Source organism: Felis catus, chromosome A3 (assembly GCF_018350175.1).
Source record: "Felis catus isolate Fca126 chromosome A3, F.catus_Fca126_mat1.0, whole genome shotgun sequence".
NCBI classification, from domain to species: Eukaryota; Metazoa; Chordata; class Mammalia; order Carnivora; family Felidae; genus Felis; species Felis catus.
Genome location: NC_058370.1, coordinates 130,516,048 through 130,542,270, shown reverse-complemented (window position 1 = coordinate 130,542,270; position 26,223 = coordinate 130,516,048). Strand labels below are relative to the sequence as shown.

Below are 26,223 nucleotides of genomic sequence, written 5' to 3'. Positions count from 1 at the left end.
GGGAGACAGAATCCGAAGCAGGCTCCAGACTCTGAGCTGGCAGCACAGAGCCCGTTGCGGGGCTTGAACTCGCTGACCTGAGCCGAAGTCGGATGCTTAACCGACTGAGCCATGCAGGCGCCCCCACACTTCTTTTATTTAGCGCATATCATAGGACACTTGTTGAGAGAGATGTGACCTTTGCCTTGTAAGTGAAGGTTTGAAGCACAAAAGCGTGAAACGACCTAGCCATAAAACTAATGTGCTTTGGAACCAGATCACAAGCTCAAGCACATCGGATTCTGAACTCACAAGCCCTGCTGCAGCGGGTACTTCCTACAGTAGGACCCAGGGGAGACACCGTATGGTACGGAAACAGACAACCCTGGCCTTTTAGGAACCTGTAGATTGAGGTTAGCAAGGCTATCGCAAAGCCACAACAGAAGGATCTATATCACAATTGAACTTGCAACTCTGTATTTGCAGATCATACATCAAAGAATTGCTGGTCACTTGGTCTTTTCAATTGTTACCTAAGAGCGCATGAACAGCATTGATGCAATACTGGAAGCAACCATGCATTTACATGTAACAGGTATTCAGCTGAGTGTCTGTGTTCCAAGGGCGGGACATGCTAGGTGCTTTCATATTCACTGTTTTTATTTACATGCTCTACAAAAATATTGTACCCGCTAATGTGTTCCACAGGGAGGAACATTTGATATAATGCATACAGTAGATTTGTGAGGCATCATGCCGAATTTCGGAATAAAAGACCTGAATTTCAATACTAGCTCTGACTTTTATTAGCTCTGAGGCCTTGGACAAGTTAATTCCTTTAAGCCGAAAGCGTTAGACCATGGTTAGGACTACAGAGGTTCATGCACTGTTTTCTGTAATGTCTTGTTCAATTAGTTGTTGATGGGCACCCAGCTCATAAAATACACTCTGTTTTCAGAGGGCTAATCCTAGTTTTACATTTCAACCCTTTGCAAAAACTCACTTCAAACAATAAACTTGTGATTTATGGTCCAGTTTAAAGCTGATTGGCCCTATTTTCTTCTTTTTTTTAAACATTTTAATTTCATTTCATTTCATTTTTAAGTTTATTTATTTATTTTGAGAGAGACAGAGAGCACTAGCAGAAGAAGCACAGAGAAAGAGAGAGAGAGAGAATCCCAAGCAGGCTCTGCACTGTCAGCACAGAGCCTGACGTGGGGCTTGAACTCCCAAATCGTGAGATCGTGACCTGAGCTGAAACCACGAGTCGGACACTCAACTGACTGAGCCACCCAGGTGTCCCAGTCCTATTTTCTTCTGATTCTTCTTTACCCTCTGATTTGTATACTTCCCTTTTTTCTCCACTTCCTTCCATACTGTTGCTTTTGGTCACTTACCCATCCTTCATCTCGAAACCGAAAAAAATTACTCCTCTTTGCTTACCTATGGATAGAATTTGGTTTCTTACCTCCCAAAAGGAGAAAAATGTAGCTAACCGGGAAACAGATTTCTAATTATTTTCCATTTGTTCTAATTATTTCCATTCCCATGCCAACTTTGAGAAAAAACAAGAATGATAAATAAAGCCTCAATTAACCACAGAAACAATGTCATGAAATAAAAATCTTCTTTTCCAGCCGGAGAGGATACATAGGAAGCTCTCTGTAAGCTCCTAATTGGGAAAGGTTGCTATCTTCCCAGCAGAAAATCAGTGCTTTTTAATGAGATCATGGATCTAATAATGTTCTCTACGTTGTAGAGTTAGCGATCGAGGAACTGTCCAACTTATGATTGTTTTAGTATATGTTAGTATATGTTAAAGCATTAAAAAAATAAGTAAACATATAGACACTGAATCATCTCTAACTATGTACCATGTGTGTGTGTGTGTGTGTGTGTGTGTGTGCATGTGTGTGTATGGTTTCTCTCATTTCATCCTCCAGAAGCTATTTTAAGATTTATAGATGAGGAAACCAGAGCACTGAGATGTTGCCTTGTTAAATCGTACACATCCAGTGTGTTATATTAGCTTCCCTGGAAGGACCCTCTGAGACTGAGAGCTGTGTGTGGTGGCTGCCTTGGGGAGTCTTCTCAGGGGTACACAGTGAGGAAGAAGGAAAGCAGGACTGGGCAGAAGGAAAAAGTAGACCTACAAGGGTTTCAAGTGAGGCTTCAACTGTTCCTGTGGGGAGATCTGGACCTGGGGTGGCCCTCCCTGCTGTCCCAAATGAGACAAAAGTGCTGGACATATGTACACCATGTCAGCTTGCCACTGGCTGTGGGCCACCCAATGGAGAAGACACAGCCTTGAGGGGGGTGGAATCGGAGGATGGAGAGAATGGCCCAGAGACTCCTGGTAACTAGAGATGTGTGCCTCAGCCTGAAGAGGGGTTTGAAGGAGAAGCTCTATGCCTATTGCATCTGGTGAGTACGAGAGCCAAGATCCGATTCCAAGCTCAGATGTGTTTTCACCTTTATGGACCAAAAAAACACCTCATCTTAACGTCTTCGTTACTCCTCATGCAACAAAATGCCATGTTCAATACTGTGACAACCCTGGCTGCAATTCTGAACGAACCATAGGTTGACTTAGTCCAGCTGTCTGCTCAGCTCCAGCTGGGATTTGACCAGTGTCGAGGTGGATACAACTGGCATCTTTTTGCTTTGTGTATCTTGTAAGATTCCCATGAGCCTTGGGGACGTTCAGTTTAATAAGTCGATATACATAATCAAAATATCTTTCAGACCTAACTTTGTTTTTGTTTTTGTGTTTTCTGACTCTGAAGGAAATATTTGGAAGAGCACATAATGAAGTGATCCTCAAGAAAAAATTGTGACTTTGGAGTCTTGGTGAGGTTTCTTCTAGGCTTCAAGTTTCTTTTTTTTTTTTTTAATTATTTATTTTTTTTTATTTTATTTTAGAAAGAGAGAGAGAGGCCACAAGTGGGGGAGAGGGGCAGAGGGAAAGAGAAAGGGAGAAAGAGAATTACAAGCAGGCTCCATGCTCTGCGTGGAGCCTGATGCAGGGCTTGATCCCATGACCCTGGGATCATGACCTGAGCTGAAATCAAGAGTCACATGCCCAACAGACCGAGCCACTCAAGTCCCTCATTCTTATGTCTCATATTCTCTACATATTACCCTCTTCAGGCATCAGATGTTGAACCATTTGATGCATTGGATGCAAAGTATGACTAGCCAATGGCCCCAGACACTTCATCCAAGTTACCTTGAAAAAAATACAGATTTCTCCACTCCGCATCTGAGGATTTGGATTCAGTAGCTCTGGGGATCAGGAATCTATGGTTTAACTTTTTCCCCAGGCGAGCTTTGGGGAGCTAACTCAGCTCAGGTGTGAGGGCCGGATGTCTAGAACCACTGGACTAGTTAACCTGTAAAAGTCCTTTTGCTACATAATATAGGCTCCAATAGAACAGGGACCATCCATATAGCATTTAATTTTCCTTCTCCTGGTGGCTAGAGTAGGGTTTGGCCTAGAAATCATATCCAATGGATATTTTGGGATGAGAAAAAATAGATTCAATAAATTTGTGTCAATCCAATCAAAATTCAGGAAATTGCTCTTTTGAGCTGGAAGCAAAATAGGTGTGGAAGCAGAAGTAAGCATCACCATTTGGAAAAATCAGTAAAATATCATTTCAACACAAATTGATAGCATGTAATGATATTTCCCAAAGGACCGACTGGTATGGTATAATATCGTAACACATATTTGGATATGAAGTGATTCTTAACATTCCCAGGAAAAATCTCTAGTTCCCCATAACTTCAATTCCTATAAAACCCATCAATTTCTGTAGGCTTTCTAGTATTTTGTTAGAATGTTTACTTTCACACTCATAACTGAGAGTTACAGGTTAATCTCCTTACTTCAAATGCTGCATTTTTTCACTACACTCTGATCTAATTACATGAAATGCAATAAAGCAGAAAACCAGGTAATACAAACAAATTGACTAACATTTATGTTACCACATCAGTTTTCAAATAAGACATTAAAGAAGCTTACAAAAACAACACACATGTTGAAAAGAGAAAACAGGGTTGAGGAAAAGGAGTAGATATCTTTGCTAACGTGATGTGTCAAAATATTCATGATGATTAAGGAAATACTTGAATGCAGTCTTGATTCCTTTAGGGCAGAGAAGGTCTAATGTCCATTAAAAAGCTCTTACCAGCATGACTGAAATGAAGAATCTTCTCAAGGGTAGAGGCTTTGCTGCTATTGATGTTATCATTTTCAGTATATTTTAGACTAAACTTTGAAAGATTTTTTTTCCCTCCATGTGGTATTTTACACAGAAGATGATAAAATACATAAACAACCAAGTCTCCTCACACATTTACACAGCAAATTGAGAACGCAAATTTGTATACATGCATGTTTTAAATAGATCTCTAGATTAAAGCTAAGGGTCACATATTTAAGCATCACACAGAAAAGATGGTTCTGAAAGACCCGTTGCTATTTTAGTCTGAATGGTAGCTTTCTGATGTGTTAGCAAATTAAAATTACCAAACGATATCCTGAGGAAAAAAAGGCCAGAGGATAAACCAGCATGGGAGGTATGAGTCAGTGTATTCTTCTGTACGCAAAACTGAAAGCATTAAAAAATGTTGATGGTCTCATAAAAACATGATCCTTTCCCCAGTGTATCTTGCCTGGGTTGGGAGAACAGAATACCTATGATTAGTATTGGACGATCATTAATTACGAACAGAAACAAGATCCTTGATGAAAATGAAGAGCCAGATAAATAATTCAGCATTAGAATTACATCATCCTTAATTTACAAGAGCCTATGAACTACTCATATCTTCGAGGACTCAGCATGCCATCCTGGGCAGAGACTTTAACTGGTCTCCTGTGCCAATTTAGTCACCCACAAAAGATGACAACACAAACTATGTTACTCAGATGACTTTGGGAATGGTTTTTACTTCTCAACATGCTCTCCTTGAACTCCATTCTCTTCAGAATTTCTATAGCATGAGTAACACTTTGGCAGGAAGAAGAATTGTGTGGAAACCTGCCTTTACACACCTAGCAGCAGTTTTGTATTTATACAAATTTATACAAAATTTGTATTTATACAAATTTATACAAAATTTGTATTTATACAAATTTATACAAAATTTGTATTTATACAAATTTATACAAAACTGTATTTATACAGCAGTTTTGTATTTATTTGAATGGTTCCTGGTAGAGGAATGATGTGGACTAGAAAACATGCCTTGAATTGTTCTGCAAAACAACTATACTCTTTACTTAAATTGTGTGCTATTAGGTCAGCCTTTAAAGATGTGCTAATGGAATATATGGGAATTACTTTAACCTGCCTGGGCTATTCTGGGTCCTGAGACCACCTCTGTCTCTTTCTCGTACCATCTATGGCGGATCTTTCCTCTAGAGAATGAAACATCTTATGTCTAATTCCTGAAACTGCCCTATCCCATCCACTTCTACTGTGGAAGGGATCAGACAAGCCCAGAGCCCTGGGTGCTAAGTTAGAGCAGCATAGCCTTCCTCACTGACACGAGGTACGGCAAGAACCAGACTGCCAAAATGGTGAAGTCAATCTGTAATCCTTACAGAGCACAGATTGTACTGTTACAAAGTATCTCATATGAATAGAGATGACATACCTAATGAAATATTATTTACAGAGCAAAGCCAAGATTTCTGAGCATAAATACTTCTATATATCAGTTTTTTAAAAATTATTCTATAAATGTCATATACTGTATAGTAAAATCAAATATTTAAGAAATATGTTATATTATATATAAATATTATATTATATAAATATATATTTATTAAATATTTGATATGATATATGTACAATGCAGTATTATTGAATGCTATAAGAAATATAAGTTATCTATAACTTTATTTCTCTAATGCTATTTGTCATTAACTTTTCCCAAAAATGGCTACACCTATATCAAAAGGTCATGATCCCTGTCTTGAAAACTAATGGCCAGGTGGAGAAGACACACATATAAACAGATAATGTAAATTAAGAATACAGTTATTGCAAGAAGATACATAGAAGGTGTGACAGAAGCTTGGAGAAGGGTTATCATATCTATTCCAGTGGAGTCTAGGGGAGATTCCTGGATAAGGAAATAAACAATCTAGGTAAAGTGCTTTGTGATGACCTCATCAGAGCCTTTATCACACTTTATTGAAATTACCTGTATAAAGTCCATCTACCCCACTAAACAGAGCTCCTCCCCAGGATAAACACTGTGTCTTTTTCTTAATTGTTTATAAAGTCCCTACCAGTTATCTGATAAATTAAAAACGCTAAAAATATATTGATTCAAACATCAAAATGGAAAAGAAAAAGAACAATGGAAGGATGGAAGGACAGAGGAAGGAAGGAAAGAGGAAGGAAGGGAGGAAGGAAGGAAGGAAGGAAGGAAGGAAGGAAGGAAGGAAGGAAGGAGAGAGGGGAAGGGAGGAAGGAAGGGAGGAAGGAAGGAAGGAAGGAAGGAAGGAAGGAAGGAAGGAAGGAAAGGGAGGAAGGAAGAAAAGGGAGGAAGGAAGGGGAGATGGAAGGAGAGAAGGGAAGGAGGGAGAAAGGAAAGGAAAAAGGAGGTAAGAAAGGAAGGGAAAAAGGAAGGAAGGAAGGAAGGCAGTTGAACAGGAGTTAGCCATAAAGAAAAAGAGTAGGAAATTAATTTAAAATGAAGAAGGATCGTGAGTAAAAGAATGAAGACATGAAATCGCATGGTGTGTAGATAGGTATGCCAAGGGTGTTAAATAAAGGCACAAAGGGGCAAGAGTGGAAGATAAAGAGTTTAGCAGAACTTGACCTTAGAGGATCATTTCAACTCTGCTAAAGGTCACTGTGGAAGAGTAGAGAAGCAGCCTCATAGAAAGTGCATGTGTGTTCAAATGCAATTCTGCTACAATTTGGGGGAAAGAAGTGTAAAATCTCTTGAGCCTCAATTGATTATAAAATGAGATAACGCTATCTCCTTTGCAGTCGATCAGTGATCGACTGATATAAGGTTGAATATATAGTGTGGATATGATATACAGAATTATGCCCCTCAGTTTCTCTCGCTCCTGGAAAAAAAAATATTCTGTTCCTGTCCTCAGATGATGTGTGGTTCACAGTGTGGAAGCAAGATGTATTAGTCAGGGCTCTTCAGACAACCAGTAAGGTATTTTGGAGGGGAGAGAGAGAGAGAGAGAGAGAGAGAGAGAGAGAGAGAGATGAAGTCTCACAATCTCAAGCCAGAGAATCAGGAAAGCTGGTGGTAAACGTCAGTCTGGGTCTGGAATCCTGAGAACCAGAAGCACCAATATCCACAGGCAGAAGAAGCTAAATGTCTCAGCTCAAACACAGTGAATTCACCCTTCCTCCACCTGCTTGTTCTGTAGGGCTCCCCAGGGGATTGGATGATGCCCACCATGTTGGAGAGTAGTGTCATCTGCGTTACTCCATTCACCAACTCAGATGCTAATCCCTCGTGGAAACACTGTGTCAGACGGACCCAAAATTAATGTTTTATCAGCTATCTCGGCATCCCTTGGCCCAGTCAAGTCATCACACAAAATTAACAATTATACAAGACGACAGACAGTCTTAGGGCCAACTGCTAAGGAACTCATGCAAGAGTTGGTAGGCAGCTCTCTCCCTGTCTTTTCTTCTTACCAGCACTACATCTAGGTATACGGTTCCTCTCATGCTTTTCTCTTCTTCAACAGAAAAATACCCTTTTGTAAAAAAAAAAAAATACACACACACACACACACATATACACACACACACATACACACACAGATAGATAGATGATAGATATAGATATACCTTTTTGATGTAATAACATGATGGGGGAAAACACATTTGAAAGAAAAAATCAGTCAGAATTGCCAATTGGTGAGGAAGAATTAAATTAAAAAAAATTAAGTTTATTTATTTATTTAGAGAGAGAGTGTGTGTGAGCAGGGTAGGGGCAGAGAGAGGAGGGATAGAGAGAATCCCAAGCAGGCTCCACAGCATCAGTCCAGAGCGCAATGGGGGCTCAAGCTCACGAACCATGAGATCATGGTCTGAGCCAAAATCAAGAGTCGGACACATAACCAACTGAACCACCCAGGTACCCCAGTGAGGAGGAATTAAAGCAGCTGGCCTAAGATCGTTTCTCCCTTAAGGGGGAGCATTTCTGGGAAATAAAATAGGTTACCTACTATAATCTCACTGTAAACATGATACCTGATTTCCTAGATATGTGGAACTTGGTTGGGCCTGTGTGCAATGGCTAGGTGATTATTTGCAGCCTTAATTGGATTTATAAGTCTAATCCAGGGGACACCAATAAAGAAAATAAGGCCAAAAGTACCATTTGGAGTCATAGTAGATAGGTGGCTGGTGAAACCATGTAATTGGCTATAACTGACTTATGGCAGAGGTAATGCACAAAAGGCAGGGACCTGATACAGGGAGGGACAGAGAAAAAGAGGTTTATGAGGGCAAAAGAAGTAAGAGGAAAGGATGTGGACATTGTCACTGCACAGAATTTCAATGAATGGGAGAAGAGCAGTGACAGACACAATAGACAGACTGGAAAAGGACTGAAAATGATTCTACATGATTTATGAAATAGTTGACAGTGGTTTTTATTAAAACAATCTCAGTTGAGGGGTGTCTGGCTGGGTCAGTCAGTAGAGTATGCAATTTTTCACTTCAGGGTTGTAAGTTTGAGCCACACATTGGATGTAGAGATCACTTAAAAATAAAATCTTTTAAACAAAGATGAAAATAATTTCAGTTGAGTTTAGGGGTCTAAGAATTTGTTTTCCATTGTTTTAGGAGGAAGGGAGAAGTGAGAACATACAGAAGTTACAACTAATTTGGGAGAATCTGAAGGTAGAAGCCAGTTAAGAGTAAAGAGTTGAAGTTATGGGGGACAGATGGCACAGTGGATTGTAACCAGAGCTGCTGGGCATTTGTCTTCAACCAACCAGCACACCAAAAGCTCCCTGTGTGGCCTGGGCCACAGTTGTGATAGACATGAGGCCAACGAAGGTTGCTGTCTTTTGCATTTTCCTTTTGCTTCCCACTAGTGGCTTTGAGGATTTCTCTCTATGTAAACAAGGCCGTCTGTGTTCCTGAGAATGAAATCTCCCCATTAAAAACAAATAAACAAAAATATGTATATAAACAAATATAAACATATATATACATATATGTATATATATACATATGTACATATATACATATGTATATATGTATATGTATATATGTATATAGACGTGTGTGTGTGTGTGTGTGTGTGTATGAGAGAGAGAGAGAACATTAATTGAAGGGAAGTAGAAATCTTCCAAATTCATAACCTACAGTATTTTCCTTCAATCTGTAAAATGTTTTTACATTACATTTACCCTACATCCATGTCAAGAAAGTAAATCTAAAGCCATGAGTATCAATAGCCTGAGGCAGAATAATAAATATTATTCCTCTGGGTAATACTTTTTTTTTTCTATTTTATTTCCAATTTTATTCATTCACTACCTTCTTGCTCTTAGAGCAACCTCCATTTCATTTAGATCCTTGTTCTGTTTGTTATTTTATAATGGGATAGAATTTTAAGCATTTATTAAAGTTTTAAAAACACGTAGATTAGTGGAATGTAACTGAAAAATGTTGGCATTTCTCTATGAAATTAGTGAACTCCGTTTAACGATTTGTGTTCCAAAATTGCCCTGGGGTGAAAGGAAAGCATTCCTATTTTCCTTCACTGTTATAATTTAAAATCAGCCCAATGTTTGGGTGATCAAATTTGTAATCATCTGTCACTCCTGGCACAAAAGAAAATTAAAGGAACCAATTTATTACAAAGAACAAAAAATGATATTTTCCCTCCCTCCATAGAAATCATATGATGTTCTAGAGTTGCTTTAATATCATTTTCGTATTGTCGCTGCAATGATGGGCATAAATTTTCAGGGAGGAACTTTATCTCCTCACAATATCTGCAATGAAAATTCAATTTCTCAGAATCAGATGCTTTGTATATTCCCCAGTTCACTGCTCTATGCCTTGTGGGTATGACTTTTAAAAAAATCTTCAACTTGAATGGACGATCACCCTCTCCCTCTTTTCCTGCAGGTGACCCTCCAAGCTTGGGAAGAGCTGAATACACGTCCTCTCATATTAGCACCACAGGAAGGTCAGGGATGAGACAGCACTGCCCCACCTCATGAATTTATGGACATGTTCTCCATACAAAAATGAAGCCTGCAGTTAAGGCTTCAAATAGATAGGTTCAGTAAACCTCTATTATCAAGAATAGACTGTTAATAGATGGTAGAAACTAAAGACGTGGCCTGCTTGTATGACTCTGGCAGTAATTAACTGCTTATCACACCAATATATATTCAGTGCTTGAGATAATTGGAAAGATACAGAAGACTTCTCCCTGGTCCCTCCTGATAATCATCCCTCCACAGTTGCTGAAGAACATATAGAAATGCCCGTTCCTTTTAGCCACAATCTAAATGAAGAGAAATATGTTCATGAACATAGAGTAATGGACAGGTAAATGAAGGTCCAAGTCAGCCGTAACATTTTTTTTTTCTCTTCACAACGTCTATCTTGGGTTTACCAAAAATCGTTTGTAGATTTTAGTGTCAGAAACTATCTTTATTGTTATTATTATTATTTAATTTCGGTGGGTCTCTGGTTTAATGGTGTCAATTCTTGTCAAATTAGACTGTTTAATTAGGATTCTATTCATTTTTGTTGTTGTTTTTTGTTTTCTCTGAGCATGTGTTTCCTGAACCTAAAACGTATATGGATGTGTAAGTTCTCCAGATGAACAAAAACTTGTTGGAAGGGAAATAATGAGGAAGACCTTTTTCTATCACAAAGAATTCATATAAAACAATCATGCTAAAATCGTACGGCAGGGAGTGGACATAAACGGTCCAATGGAACACAATAAAGAATCTTGAAACAGACCTACTGATACGTGGTGATTTCACATGTACCTGAGATATACATCAGATATGAAACCACAAGCCAATGGGTAGGATATTTTTGCATATGAAAATAATATAAATCTACATTTCAACTTTAGGTCCTATCCTAAAATGTATTCCAAAGTTGATTAAATTTCTATACGTGAAAAGAAAATCTTTAGGGGTGCCTGGGTGGCTCTGTCAGTTAAGTGTCTGACTGTGGCTCAGGTTATGATCTCACAGTTCGTGAGTTTGAGCCCCGCACTGAGCTCTCTTCTGTCAGTGCAGAGCCCGCTTCAGACCCTCTGTCCCCCTCTCTCTGCCCCTCCCCTGCTCTTGTGCTCTCTCTCTCAAAAAAAACATTAAAAAAAATCTTTAAATTTTAAAAGAAAATAAATAAGTAATTTTCTATATTTAGTACAAAAAGGGGGGTAAAACTAAATCATTTTACATTAGAAAGCACCTGCATATTTGCATAACATACTTGCACACATGCACCTGTTAACAAATTAATATTAAGGCTATACAAAAAAGCTCCTACAATGAATGAGAAAATGTAAATCCTTAAATATTCTGAAAACCTTAAATATTCTAATTAAGCCACAAATTAGAAGACTTCAAAGGCCAAGAAACCTAATGATGCTCAGCCTCATAGTAAATAGAGAAAGATAAAATGAAAAATAATTTTATACCCGTTATAATTTTATACCCATTTGTTTTGCAGCAATGAAAAAGTCCACTGAGGGGCACTTAGGTGGCTCAGTCGGTTAAGCATCCAACTCTTGATCTCGGCTCAGATCATGATCTCATGACTGTGAGACTGAGCCCCGTGTTGGGCTCTGTGCTGACAGCACGGGGCCTGCTTGGGATTCTGTCTCTCCCTCTCTCTCTGTCCCTCCCCACTCATGTGCGCTCTCTCTCTCTTTCTCTCTCTCTCTCTCTCTCAAAATAAATAAATAAGCATTAAATAGAAAGAAAAGTCTGCTGATAATAAGTGGCCACAAGAATGAGGAAAATCACCACTAACGCTGCGTTATTTGGAAAGTGATTTTGTGTAACCACTTTTGAAGATAATTTCCCCAAGTGTAGCAAAGATCATTATGTGTGTGAATTGCCAGTCAATAATTCTACTTCTGGATGATTAATTGATTAAGCCCATGTTTATTAAATCTCTAAGTGGTAAACACGTTTCCTTGTTCTGGGGCTATCGTGGCTAATTAAGATGGGTGGATTTTTCTATATCCAAGAAACTTACATTTTCATGCGAGAAGACAAATTTTTAAAAATCGAACAAATACACATATACTATTATAACAAGTTGTAATAAGTGTTCCAAAGAAACCTTAAAAGTGAGAAAAGGACATAAATCATGAAGGATATGCTATTTTAACTTAGGTTGGTCTCGAATGGCTTCTCTAAGCAAGTGACACTTGAGCAGAGACCAGGAGAGAAGGATGGAGGGACCAGGTCAAAGACCAGAAGATGTGGGCAGATAGGACACCATGTGGTTAGTGTGAGGCTGTAAGCAGGGGAGAGGGGCAGGACACGATCGAGTAGACCAGACAGACCGGTCGCAGACCAGGAGCAGCTTCTAGGTCAGAGCACATCACTTGCTTTTTACTCTCAGTGTTACGGATAATTTATTAGAGGATTATCTTATGCGGGGAAATGAAACAGTAAGATTGAAGTTTTTGAAAGCAAACTCTGGTTGTTTTCTTGATAACTGACTCAAGAATTTGGGGAGCATAGACAGGAGACTATGTAGGTAACTGCTGCTATGGGGGTAAGTCTGTTTTCAACTTGACATTGTTTAACTTAATCCTTAAAACTTCATACTTAGAACACATCACAATGGAAGTTGGCCACATCTGTGGTCAAAGAGCAAGTGATTAGTGACTACCATATTGGGTAATGCAGCTTTAGAAAAGGTATAGCCGACCCATGAAGAATGTGGGTGTCAAGGGCACTGAAAAATGTGAAAAATCCACATATAATTTTTGGCTCCCTCCAAACTTATCTACTTAACAGCCTACTTTTGACTGGAAGCTTACTAATTGTATAAAGAGTTGATAAACACATATTTTGTATTTTATCTATATTATATACTGGTTTCTTACAATAAAGTAAGCTGGAGAAAAAAAAAAAAGTTAGGGAACTCCCAAGGAAGAGGAGATACATTCACAGTCCTGTACTGCATTTCTTGAAAGCACAATCTGAACATAGTGCACTCCAAATCCATGCTATTCAAGGGTCAACTGTATTTTCTTTTCCAGCTTATGTGGCATGCTTACAGAACACTGATTCCATTCAACAATATTTCATGTGCTCTAAGAGACCATTCACTGAAAGACGTGTCATCACTTTGTATACTGTGAAGAAGAAAATGATGGCAGTTAAACTATGACACAATTCCAAAAACCATTGGTTATACTACCCAAGAGTATAGATGTGAGTACTTGAAAGAAAACATGTATCAGAAACAACAAAATTCCAGAGATATTTTATCAGGATTCTTTCAATTGTAGTTGACAGCATCCTATTTGAAATAGGCTAACAAATAAAAGGAAATGTATTTGGTCATGTGAACAGGGAGCCTAGAGGTGCTGCTTGCTTTCTCACAGCTGGAATAAGGGATTCAGAGGAAGGCATTGACCCTCTGCCTATCTTACTCTTATCTAGGTTCTCTACTTGATGAGCAAGATGACCAACGTCATCCATCTTCTGTCCTGCCAGTGTTATCGACCTCAGTGGAGAAAGAATCTTTTCTAATACATGTAAGAGAAAAATCCCAGAGTTATGATTGGAGTTTATCATGCTCCTTACTATCAGTCATTCACCATGGCTGTGAAGTTTTAGTTCCCTGATCAGCCAAGTCTGAGCTATGTGGCCTCTCCCTGCAGCTGATTGGGTCAAGGGCAAAATTAGCCACTCCCAGGTAAGAAGGAAGTGAGCCTCCAAGGAAAAGAGCAACTAAGGGATTAAAATAGTAGCTATCCACCAAGAGGAGGTCACACACACAAGTAAAATCTTAACAAGTTTTGACTCATATTCTCTGATTAGAATAGTATTAAAATGTAAAAATAAATGGGTAGTAAAGAAATAAAATTCTGTATTATAAATTGCCCAATTATTAAAAGTTAAAATGAGGGGCACCTGGGTGACTCAGTCGGTTGAACATCCGACTTCGGCTCAGGTCATGATCTTGCTGTCTGTGAGTTCGAGCCCCGCGTTGGTCTCCGTGCTGACAGCTCGGAGCCTGGAGCCTGTTTCAGATTCTGTGTCTCCCTCTCTCTCTGCCCCTCCCCCACTCATGTTCTGTCTGTCTCTCTGTCAAAAATACATAAACATTAAAAAAAAATTTTAAAGTTAAAATGAGAGCGATTTTCATATCTATTAGGTCAACGGGAAAATCAAAATTGTACATATAGACTGTTTATTATTAATGCCTCACATTCAAAGTCAACCTCAGTTCTTAACCCTTAGGAACATAACTGGATCATACTATCGATTTACAAACAAGTACTAATTCACCAGCAACAATTTGAAAGTCATTCCTTTGGTTTCTGTGGAGATTGAAGAAATGTGAGGTCACAACTCAAGTCCTAAGCAAGCTAAATATTACATGGGGGAAAAAACCCAGATGTGACTATGAAAATTTCATTAGCAGATTAGTAACTGAAAACATATATTAAGCAAAGAGAGAAACCAGAAAAAGAAGCATGATCGCTTACTTGACAACTGGTTTCCAGATTCAGAAGGCATGTTGCTTACCCCACCAAAGAGTCATATCTCATTCTTCAGTCAGGCTTGTTGTGCCTAACTCTGGAATGGGGTGATTTTCTCCAGCCAATAAATGGCACAACAATGACAGTCCAAAACCACTGGGCATTTGCACTAAAGTGCGAAGGATGAGGGAGAATGTGTTTCTGTGTCTTTAACATAAGTGAATGTTAGCCGAAAGAAGCCTTCAGGGTTCTCAGAATACACTTAGTACTAACATCGTTTGGTTGGGTAAGCTAAGCACGCACATTTTCATTTTCTTTTTTTTTTAATATTTATTTATTTTTGAGAGGGAGAGAGTGAGACAGAGCGTGAGCGGGAGAGGGCCAGAGAGAGGCAGACACAGAATCCGAAGCAGGCTCCAGGCTCTGAGCTGTCAGCACAGAACCCGACGTGGGGCTCGAACCACGAACCGTGAGAATATGTCCTGAGCCAAAGTCGGCCGCCTAACCGACTGAACCACCCCGGCGCCCCACATTTTCATTTTCTTAAGGGAAGGGTTTCAAGTTTCTGCGAGCCATCGTTGAGATTTCATTTTTTCTATTGAAGGACTTGTTTTTTCCTTTCATTCATTTTCTGTTCCACTGTTCACAGGATTATCTATTCAGTACAAATTTGTTGGTCTATACTATTAATCATCAGTGTGGCATACGGTCTGAACAGAGAGAAAAGCAAATCTCACGCTCTTCCTCTGGAAAGTTACGTGAAGAAACGTAGACAAGTATGTCAAAAGTGAAGTGCAATCCAAGTGATTCTTCTTTTAAAGAAGAATAGTAACTAGGCACAGCTCATTGGGGGATATTTAGGAACTGTGGAGAGAAGGCTTTTCTCACACCTAAAGGAATGGAAGAAGGCTTTAATAGGCTGATAAAAATCATTGGTACTTATATGCTGGACAAAATCTCTCAATACAGGTAAGAGACACTGTTGGTGATAATGCAAACTGGTGAAGCCACTCTGGAAAACAGTGTGGAGGTTCCTTAATTAAGAATACAACTACCCTATGACCCAGCAATTGCACTACTAGGTATTTACCCAAAGAATACAAAAATATTAATTCAAAGAGATACATACACCCTTTTGTTTATAGGAGCATTGTCTACAATAGCCAAATTATGGAAAGAGCCCACATGTCCGTTGATCGATGAATGGATAAAGAATGAATCACAAAGAATGAAATCTCGCCATTTGCAACAATGTGAATGGAACTAGAGTGTACTATGTTAAGTGAAATAAATCAAAGAAAAACAAATACCATATGATTTTACTGATATGTGGAATTTATGAAATAAAACAAATGAACATAGGGGAAGGGAAGGAAAAAGGAAGTAAGTTAAAAACAGAGAGGGAGGCAAACCGTAAGAGACTCTTAGCCATAGAGAACAAACTGAGGGTTGCTGGAGGGGGGCGGGGAGGATGGGCTAAATGGGTGATGGGCATTAGGAGGGCACTGGTGTTGAGCACCGGGCATTATATGTAAGTAATGAATCCCTAAATTCTACACCTGCAACCAACTTTATATATGTTAACTAACTTGAATTTAAATACAAACTTAAAATAAAAAATAAATATAAATATAGGCAAGAATATCACAGACTCTTGGCCGGAGGGTGAACTGTCAGTAAGGCTCTGGAAACTTGGAAGTCCTTGACCTGTAGGTAGAGTGGGGAGTCCTTCAATGAAGCTGGAGTTTCCTTATCTCTCACTCACTCTGTGGCTTTATACTGTGCCTGGAACTTGTACAAATGACAGTGACCATGCTGTGTCCATTGTGAGCCTTGTTTTTGTTTTTGTTCTTCTTTGCTCACTTCTGCGGGTCTTCTTTGGAAAAACTTCTCCCTAAAAACACAATACAAACAAATTCTTGCTTGCCTTTCTGTTTCCGTAAAGGACCAGAAACCCTTGGTGCTAGCCAGTTCTACGGGGCACCAAGGAGGCTGCCATCTGCTACATGGGCCCGGGGAGTGGCTGTGGGGTTCTCCCCTCTGGAAACACTTTGCTTGGTTTATGGCTGTTTATTCCGTGAGCACCACAGAGGACTATTTCAGGCTAATGATCCCAGTGGATTGAGACTTCGAGTTATAGACTCAGCTGTTAACATTGACGGAAGAAGAGAAGGCAAATGCCGGTCATTGGAAAGGAAGGTACATTCCTCTTTCTGGCAAGGGAGGGTCCATGGCAAGTTGGCCAGCTGATAGTGACTAGATTTCACCACACCTTTCAGCACCTAGTTGCCAGGGCATACCAAGCTGCCCCCACATATGGCACAGAGCAACATTAATGAGTCTCTTTCCTTGAGAGAGAAATTAACTCACTTAATGCTTTGCAGCATATGAAGTGATTTCCCAATATACAAACCTATTTAATTCTTACACAAACACATACGATGGGGAGAAATGTTCTCAGTCAGGAACTCTGAATATATCTTTTGCTTCACTGCGTGACCTTAAGAGATTTTGAACATTTCCTTCAGGTTTAAATAAGAATATCCGCCTATGGGGGTCTCTCAAGACTGCCGGGAGAATTGTAGGAGACAATACATTCTAAAATGCTTCATAATAAGAAGATGCACTGAAATGCCGTGGTCAATGTTGGTGGTGCCACCGACATCCACTCCCATCAATCTCCTTCCTTGTGTGAGATACCGTATCTCCCAAATCCTGGCAGAGGGCTGGGCCATGTAACTAGTCTTGGCCAATGTCACGTGAGCAGAAGGGATATTGCTACTCTCTGGCTCGGGCAGCAAAAAGCCCTGTGTGATTCTCATGTGTTTTATTTATTTATTTATTTACCCCTACTGCAAGAAAGGCCAGGTGTTCTTGATGGTGGAGCTGTAGGACTGTGGGAACTTCTCCCACCTGAATGTCTGAGTGGCTATTAGTATGAGTCATGTTCTAATCTAGAGTGAGCATTCCCCGAGCAAGAGATATTTATGGATGGCAGTAATAAATAGATGATGTAGGACATGAGTTCAATTTAATTCCACACATTATTTTCTCTCTTGCTCTCTTTTTCCGGAGTTTCTACCAGACAAATTCTGATATATTCAAAAGCAGAGAGAATATAATAAACTTGTACCCCTCACCTAGCTTCAAGAATCACTAAGTCATGGCTTGTCTTATTTTAACGATATCCCCCAACTTCACCACAACTAGACTGATTTGAAACAAACCCCTGATATCACCTCATTTCATCTGTAATATTTCACTGCACATCTTGAAAAATATGGCTCTTCTAAAGCATTATTAAAATACCACATGACATCTAAAAGTATAACATTTCCTTAATATCATAAACTATCCAGCCAGGGTTCAAATATCTTCTATCACCTCTCATATTTTTACTATTTTTTTTGTTTTAATGAGGATGAAATAAAGTTCATGTATTGCAAATATTCAACATATGTTTTATGTGTTTTTTTTAACTTTATAGGTTTCCCTCCTTTAACTGTTTGGTATTTAAAAAATTTTTTTTTCAATGTCTGTGTTTAATACGGCAGTTCATTTTTCCTTGGAGAATCCCACAATGTGAATTTTACTGATTGAATCTATGATGATTTTTTTTTCAGTTTATTTATTTATTTATTTATTTATTTATTTATTTATTTATTTATTTATTTTGAGAGAGAGAGAGCATGAGCAGGGGAGGGATAGAGGGAGAGGGAGAGAGAGAATCCCAAGCAGGTTCTGTGCTGTCAGTGTAGAGCCTGATGTGGGGCTCAAACTCACAAACCGTGAGATCATGACCTGAGCTGAAATCAAGAGTCAGACACTTAACCAACTAAGCCACGGAGGACCCCCATGATGATTTATTATGTTCTTCTACCCCTTGTATTTCTCCTAAATTGGCAGTTACATCCAGAAACTGTATTAGATTCATATCAGGTTTTATGGCCTGACCATAGTTGGCTTATTGTATTTCCACCAGAATGCACACATTGCCTTATCATCTCATTTTCTGTGATGTTAACAGCTACTGATGAGTATTGTCTTGATCTATTATTTAAGTAGGGTTTGTGAAATGTTAATATTAAAATTTTATCATTGTTCCTTCACATATTATCTATAACCCTTCTGAAATAAAAATAATATATTTCCCCTCAACACTTTGGTTAGTCTGACAAAGAAAAACAGTTGAGATACTTGATTTTCAAAATAGAGACTAGGTATTCTAGCTTCTTGCTAAGGTGGCCAATGAGTTTTTGTCTTGGTTTTAATTTGTAAAAATTGTGAATTTGTTGATTCAGGTATCTTTGGCATGCATTTTAATGTGGGTTTCTAAGACATCACATCCTCAGGTAGTAGCTTAGTTGCTACTGTTTTATTGAAGAGTGATCATATTTGCAGAAAAACAGTAGCAAATTACATACACTTTTCTCTACCTTGCTTTTATCATAAGAGTTTATCCAAAGATCCCTCATTCATATCTGCATAGTATGCCTATGTATAACTTATCATAGTCTTTACTATTGCAAATACTGCTCCAACACATAGATTTGTATGTACAACTTTTCATATTTTTGACAGCATGCCCTTATTACAGGTTTTTGCTGGTGAAATTGTTGGCTCAAAGAAAAAATGCATATCTAATATTGTTAGATATTGCCAAATTCTCTCCCATAGCACTTATATCCTTTGGCATTGCTATCAGCAATATATGCGAGAAACCTGTTTCCCCACAGCTTTGCCAACAGAATATGTTGGCAAATTCAGGTTTTTACAAAAAAAAATAACGTCAAGAAATTCTATTTCACATAGTTTTAACTTTCATTGCTCGTAAGGTTTTTCATGTGTTTTAGGGCCATTTGATTGTTTTGTATCCTTTCCTTCTGAAATGTGAACTGTCTGTTCCTATTTCCTGCACACTTTTCTATCAGGTTGTTGAGCATTTTACTCTTCCTTTAAAAACTTTTTCTATTAGGGTTATTAATATTTTAAATATGTTATTAGATGTTATTGGAAATTCTGGTGTCAATCTGATTTTTGTTCCCTTATATGCTAGCTTTATTTATTTACTTTTTTTTGGAGGAGCAGGGATGTCCCTCTAATTTTTTATTAATAATAAATGAATAATCAGCAAATAATAATTATTAGATTAATAATAATCAAGTAACATCATTTGAAAATATTGGTGCATGTTTTTAATATTTAGATTCAAATATTCTTTATCGTCAGGCCTTTCAAGATAATCACAAGCCAAATAAAGCCATCAAAACCCCTTTCCTTTTCATCCATTCTTGGCTCACGTGGCTTCCCACACAGTATGTAGGCCCGTTTCAGAGGGAGACTGTGTGAATGATTAGATTCTATCCCCAGATTTCATGCCTTTCCTTCCATTTCCTTCCGCCCGGTTGATAATGTGATCTGTGCTTTGTTGGTGATTGTTATTTGGTAACTCATTCTCATATTTTAGAGTTCATGAAAATACTTGGCTACTTGACTTTATGATATAAATTTTCAATGTATCCTGGTTTCTTTGGTTGCTTTGTCTGCTTTGATAGACGAGACGGAAATTCCAGAGATATGCTGCCATTGCTGCTGACATGCTTGGATTTGTATTTCTCACATGGCTGTGGAATAGCAGGCTTTGTGTTGGACCTACAGCAGAGGCGAGCCAATCAGGGCCTGAACCCATTAGGTAATAGTGATGTGTGACGTTGAAGACATAAATAAAGGCCAGAACTTGACAACCATTGACTAGTCTATTAAGGATATTGGAATTTATCTTTCTTGTAAAAGACAGCCATTACGTAGCTATCTTTTTAAGGTTTACTTACTTATTTTGAGAGACAGAATGCATGCAAGCGAGTGGGGGAGGGGCAGAGAGAGAGAATCCCAAGCAGGCTCTGTGTCGTCAGTGCAGAGTCTGATGTGGGGCTCGATCCCACAAACTGTGAGAGCATGACTGGAGCTGAAATCAAGAGTCAGACACTCAACCAACTGAGCCACCCAGTCACCCAGCTATTACATAGTTATATTCAGGAAGTGATATGACCATTTACATTTTAAGAAGAACACACTGGGAGCCATGTGGAAAATGGATGAGAGAGAGATGAGTCTCCATGCAGATTTCTCCATGCAGATTTCTGAAGAAGCTTCTATAGAGCTTCTTCATCAGTCTCACACTACCAATAAAAGTGTTACTTGAAACAGACACAATTTTTAAATATTGTCTCATAAGATCAAATAATATGTGAAAATCCAAACATAGACAGAAATCAAGTATATTAATGGCCAATGCTTTAATTAGGTTAATATGCAAGATATACCTATAAAAAGAGATTTTCTAAAACTATCAAATTAATAATGTTATCATGGTAAAGATTGAATCAAGAGTGCCAATTTCTTAGCCACTTTTCGATAACTCTCTTTCCCGCATCATCCTTTTCTCTAGCTTCAGTACAAACCTCTGAGAAACCTCTTTTTTCACTGAAATTGAGATAGCAAGATATGAATAAGTAAAAGTAAAGACCATCATGCCTCTATTTGGATTAACACAAAACCACAGGTATTTGATGACTTTGTTATATAAGACACTGTACACATAATATGAACATTTTAATTTTCACCAGTGTGCAAGTCACTAACTATGTTAGTCTGAACATATACCTAAATAAAATTTTTCAGAAAAAATAGTGCAACTATGTTATGTATAATAGAAAATTGCTCATCATCTTTAATATCAATAGCACATACTGTGTTGAATTATATTATTGATGTCAATGTTACTTCTGTAGCGAATGATCAAGTCAAGTTGGACTACAAAGTACACACTCATTTAAGAGTATTGTATAACTACTGTCATTGAGAGGAAGAGTTGTACTGGGATGTAAACAAAAGTGAACATGGATAGAATTTAGCCAATACCAAAATATCTCTATTGATTAGAGAGCTGATCATGTTTCAAGTAATTATAGTTCTAGGGATAAACAACTTTCATTAAACGTTTAGTATGGCCTGTTCATTACACCAAGTCCTGGATATAATTTTGTTGTTGTTTTGTTGTCTCAGAAATGATGGAATATAGGTTCCATTATTATTTCCATATTATGGTGAAGAAACTGAGATCTAAAAAAGTAAAGTGATTTGCTCCAAATCATATACAGCTAGAAGATGCCTCTATTAGTCAGGGTTTTCCAGAGAAATAGCAGCCATTGACTATATATAGATATGTAAGAGAAAAATTGTTATTTGAATTGGTTTACATGGTTATGGAGAAGTCCCAATATTTGTTGTCTGCAAGGTGTAGAACCAGGAAAACCAGGGGTATAACTCATTCCAGGTCTGAAGATCCAAGAATGAATGTGTTGTGGTGGGGGAGGGAATACTGATATATATACTGGAGTCTGTAGGCCCAGTAACAAAAGCTCTGATGTCCTAGAGCAGAAGAAGATGAATATTCAGCTCAAGAAGAGAGAATGAGAATTCACCTTTCCTCTGTTCTATTCAGGCCCTCAAAGAATTGGATGATGCTTACATGTATTGGTGAGGGCTGACCATCTTTACTCAGTCTATTGATTCAAATACTAATCTCAGACACCCAGATCAACAGAACAGAATAGAGAACCCAGAAACAGACCCACAAACGTATGGCCAACTAATCCTTGACAAAGCAGGAAAGAATATCCAATGGAATAAAGACAGTCTCTTCAGCAAGTGGTGCTGAAAACTGGACAGCCACATGCAGAAGAATGAACCTGGACCACTTTCTTATACATATACAAAAATAAACTTAAAATGGATGAAAGACCTAAATGTGAGACGGGAAGCCATCAAAACCCTAGAGGAGAAAGCAGGCAAAAACCTCTTTGACCTTGGCCGCAGCAACTTCTTACTCAACATGTCTCCAGAGGCAAGGGAAACAAAAGCAAAAATGAACTATTGGGACCTCATCAAAATAAAAAGCTTCTGCACAGTGAAGGAAACAATCAGCAAAACTAAAAGAAAACCTATGGAACGAGGGAAGATTATTTGCAAATGACACATCAGATAAAGGGTTAGTATCCAAAATCTATAAAGAATTTACCCAACTCAACACCCCAAAAACAAATAATCCAGTGAAGAAATGGGCAAAAGACATGAATAGACACTTCTCCACAGAAGACATCCAGATGGCCAACCGACACATGAAAAAATGCTAATATCATTCATCATCAGGGAAATAAAAATCAAAACCACAATGCGATACCACCTCACACCTGTCAGAATGGCTAACATTAATAACTCAGGCAACACTAGATGTTGGCTAGGATGTGGAGAAAGAAGATTTCTTTTGCACTGCTGGTGGGAATGCAAGCTGGTGCAGCCACTCTGGAATACAGTATGGAGGTTCCTCAAAAAATTAAAACTAGAACTACCCTACGACCCAGCAATTGCACTACTAGCTATTTATCCAAGGGATACTGGTATGCTGTTTTGAAGGGGCACATGCACCCCAATGTTTATAACAGCACTATCAATAATAACCAAAGTATGGAAGGAGCCCAAATGTGCATCAATAGATGAATGGATAAAGAAGATGTGGTATATATATACAATGGAGTATTACTCAGCAATCAAAAAGAATGAAATCTTGCCATTTGCAACTACGTGGATGGAACTAGAGGGTATTATGCTAAGCCAAATTAGTCAGAGAAAGACAAATATCATATGACTTCACTCATATGAAGACTTTAAGAGACAAAACAGATGAACATAAGGGAAGGGAAGCAAAAATAATATAAAAACAGGGAGGAGGACAAAACATAAGAGACTCTTAAATATGGAGAACAACAGAGGGTTACCGGAGGGGTTTTGGAAGGGGGCATGGGCTAAATGAGCAAGGGACATTAAGGAATCTACTCCTTTAATCATTGTTGCACTATATACTAACTTGGATGTAAATTTAAAAAATTAAAACTAACACACAAACAAAAAACAAATACTAATCTCTTCTAGAAACACCCTCAAAGATACACCCAGAACTAATGTTTTACCAGCTATCTTGGCATTTCCAAGGCCAGTCAACACATAAGATTAACCACTGCATTAATTAAGCTTGTGTTTCAACACAGAGTACTGGTCTCCATGCCTACCACATTTTGTTTATTATTTTGACAAATACCTGTGTGGTGGCTTCTTTAGTCCAAGTTGAACCCTGTTCTCAAAGGACTTAACATCTCTGGAGGAGAAAATTTGTCCCCAGTGTGATATACTGCCATCTTGTCTCCCTCACATTTTAGGGGAGTGTTTTTGAGTATTTGTGAGTGGTGTTTAAATTCTTCTGTTTCAGTGTTCAGTTGGTCTATCCTGTACCAACATTATACTTCCTTTACTTCTATTTTTAAAGGGTTCAAAGTAAAAGGTCTTGAAGTTTGGAAATGGTAACCTTCTAGTTTTGCTTTTATTTTTGGACTAACTTGATTACCATTGACCCTTGGCAAGTCCATGTATATTTCAGAATCAGTTTGTCAATTTCCACACATACAAATCATGCTAGATTTTAGTACTGCACTTAATCTATATATCAATTTTCAAAGAATTAATATTTTACAACACTATGAGTGTTCCAATCTATGAAATTTACCAAAACTAATAGGGCAAGAAATAAAAATCCCCATTGGTTGATTTTTAAAATTCTACTCCATACTGGAAACTTTCCAAACAAATACACTCCAGAGCTAATGCCTAGTCTCACGTATTTTTAGAAACATTTAATGAAGTAATAATACAACTCTTAAACAAAATATTTCAGAGAACAAAATATAAGTAACATTTCCTAAGTCATGAGAGTCAATGTCAAAATATGACAAAGGCATTACAGGAAAAAATAATTCAGACTATTTTCTCTCATAAGCACAGATGCCAAAATCCTAAACAATATAGTGTAAATCATATCCAACAATTTACTAATAGAATGTATTAAGGAAAAATATAGTTTATTCCAGAAATACAGGTGGTTAACATGTAACAAACTAACACAATTCAACAATGTGATTGTATAGTAGATAAAAAGTCATGCGATGATCTCAATAGACGAAGAAAAAGAAATTACTAATACATAATTCTGACAATAATGTTTCTTTGCATCAACAATGAAATGAAACTTATTTCATCTTATGATGGTTATCTATTTAAAAAAGTAAATCACATTTAGTCATGAGGTACTAAAAGCATTTGTTTTTCCTGGGATTCACAAATGAGGCAAATTGGAAAGAAAAAAAATAATTTTGGTTTTCAGATAATATACATAGACAATATAAAGAAATCTAAAAATAATGAGACTTAATGTGGAAATATATCATGATTGTGGGATACAAGGACAATATAGCAAAAGCATTTGTGTTCCTATAGGCCAGAAATAAAAATCAGAAAATGAAAACTTAAATATTATACCATATTAAATAGTATTTTTAAAACATAAAATATCTAGGGATCAATCTAAGAGAAGACTTGAAGAACCTTTCTGCTTTTTATGAATCCTATACTTCCATACTTCCATTAATACTATCAAATATCACAGAAATTAATGGAAACCTAAATAAATACGTGCAAGTGTATGTAACTTTCATAGACTGAAATACTGGATACTTTAAAAATGTCAATTGTATCCACACTGATCTATAGATTGGCAGCCGGCTCACCTCTATACAACAGGTATCATGTATGCTAATGCCTGTGATTCACTGTCTGAGCCATGGTTTTCCTACTTTGTGTAGAAAACTTGAGATATTTTTATTCTAAGTACATGGGATAAAAGTGAATCCCCCAGCCTATTTCTCTACCTCATTCACGTAAGTTGCCTTACCCTTTGGTAACTGTAGATAATAATTAAAGGTGTCAGTAGAAGGTGATCAGACATCATCCTCATTGTAGTTTTTCCCATTTCAAAAGAGAGGTTCAAAAGATAAGTGATTGCCATCTATCAAAGAGGGGGCTACCTTTCTAACCAGCCTGCTTGAAAGTGGAATGTTGACTCATCCATCTTACAATGCTGGTTTTAGGATACCTATTTCAACATAATAAATAACCCAACACCAAAATGAAAACAACTCACCACTGTGAGGAAAGAAAATGAATTGTAATGTGTGATATGTTTTTAATGAGAAACAGGGGGAGGAGAGAGGCATATTCCACATATTAACTTGTTTTTTTTTTTTTTTTCCCACACTGTGACCACACTGGGACAGAAATTACTCCCAGTTTTCCCACACTGGAACAGAAATTACTCTTTAAAGTTGGATACACTTAGGTCAAAAATACCCAAGTGCACACTTGGCGTTGGGAGTGGAATTCAGGATTAATGAAGGTCAATGATCTATTTATCTTTTTATATAAAACTGCAAGTCTTGATGCAAAGGAGAAAGAATCATAGGTAATGAGTCAGGATTCTACACATGGGAGGCCCACATAGCTCTTTCTTACTACATCTACACTGCTACATTCCAGAAGATACCTGCATAGTGTGTAAAACCAAATCATCCC

General features: G+C 37.9%; 1 long non-coding RNA gene across 3 annotated transcripts in view; it reads right to left on the bottom strand.

Moving 5' to 3' along the window:
- LOC109498405 overlaps positions 1-26,223 on the bottom strand; it is a 234,174-nt gene that overhangs the window by 153,779 nt on the left and 54,172 nt on the right. The window lies entirely within an intron of this gene.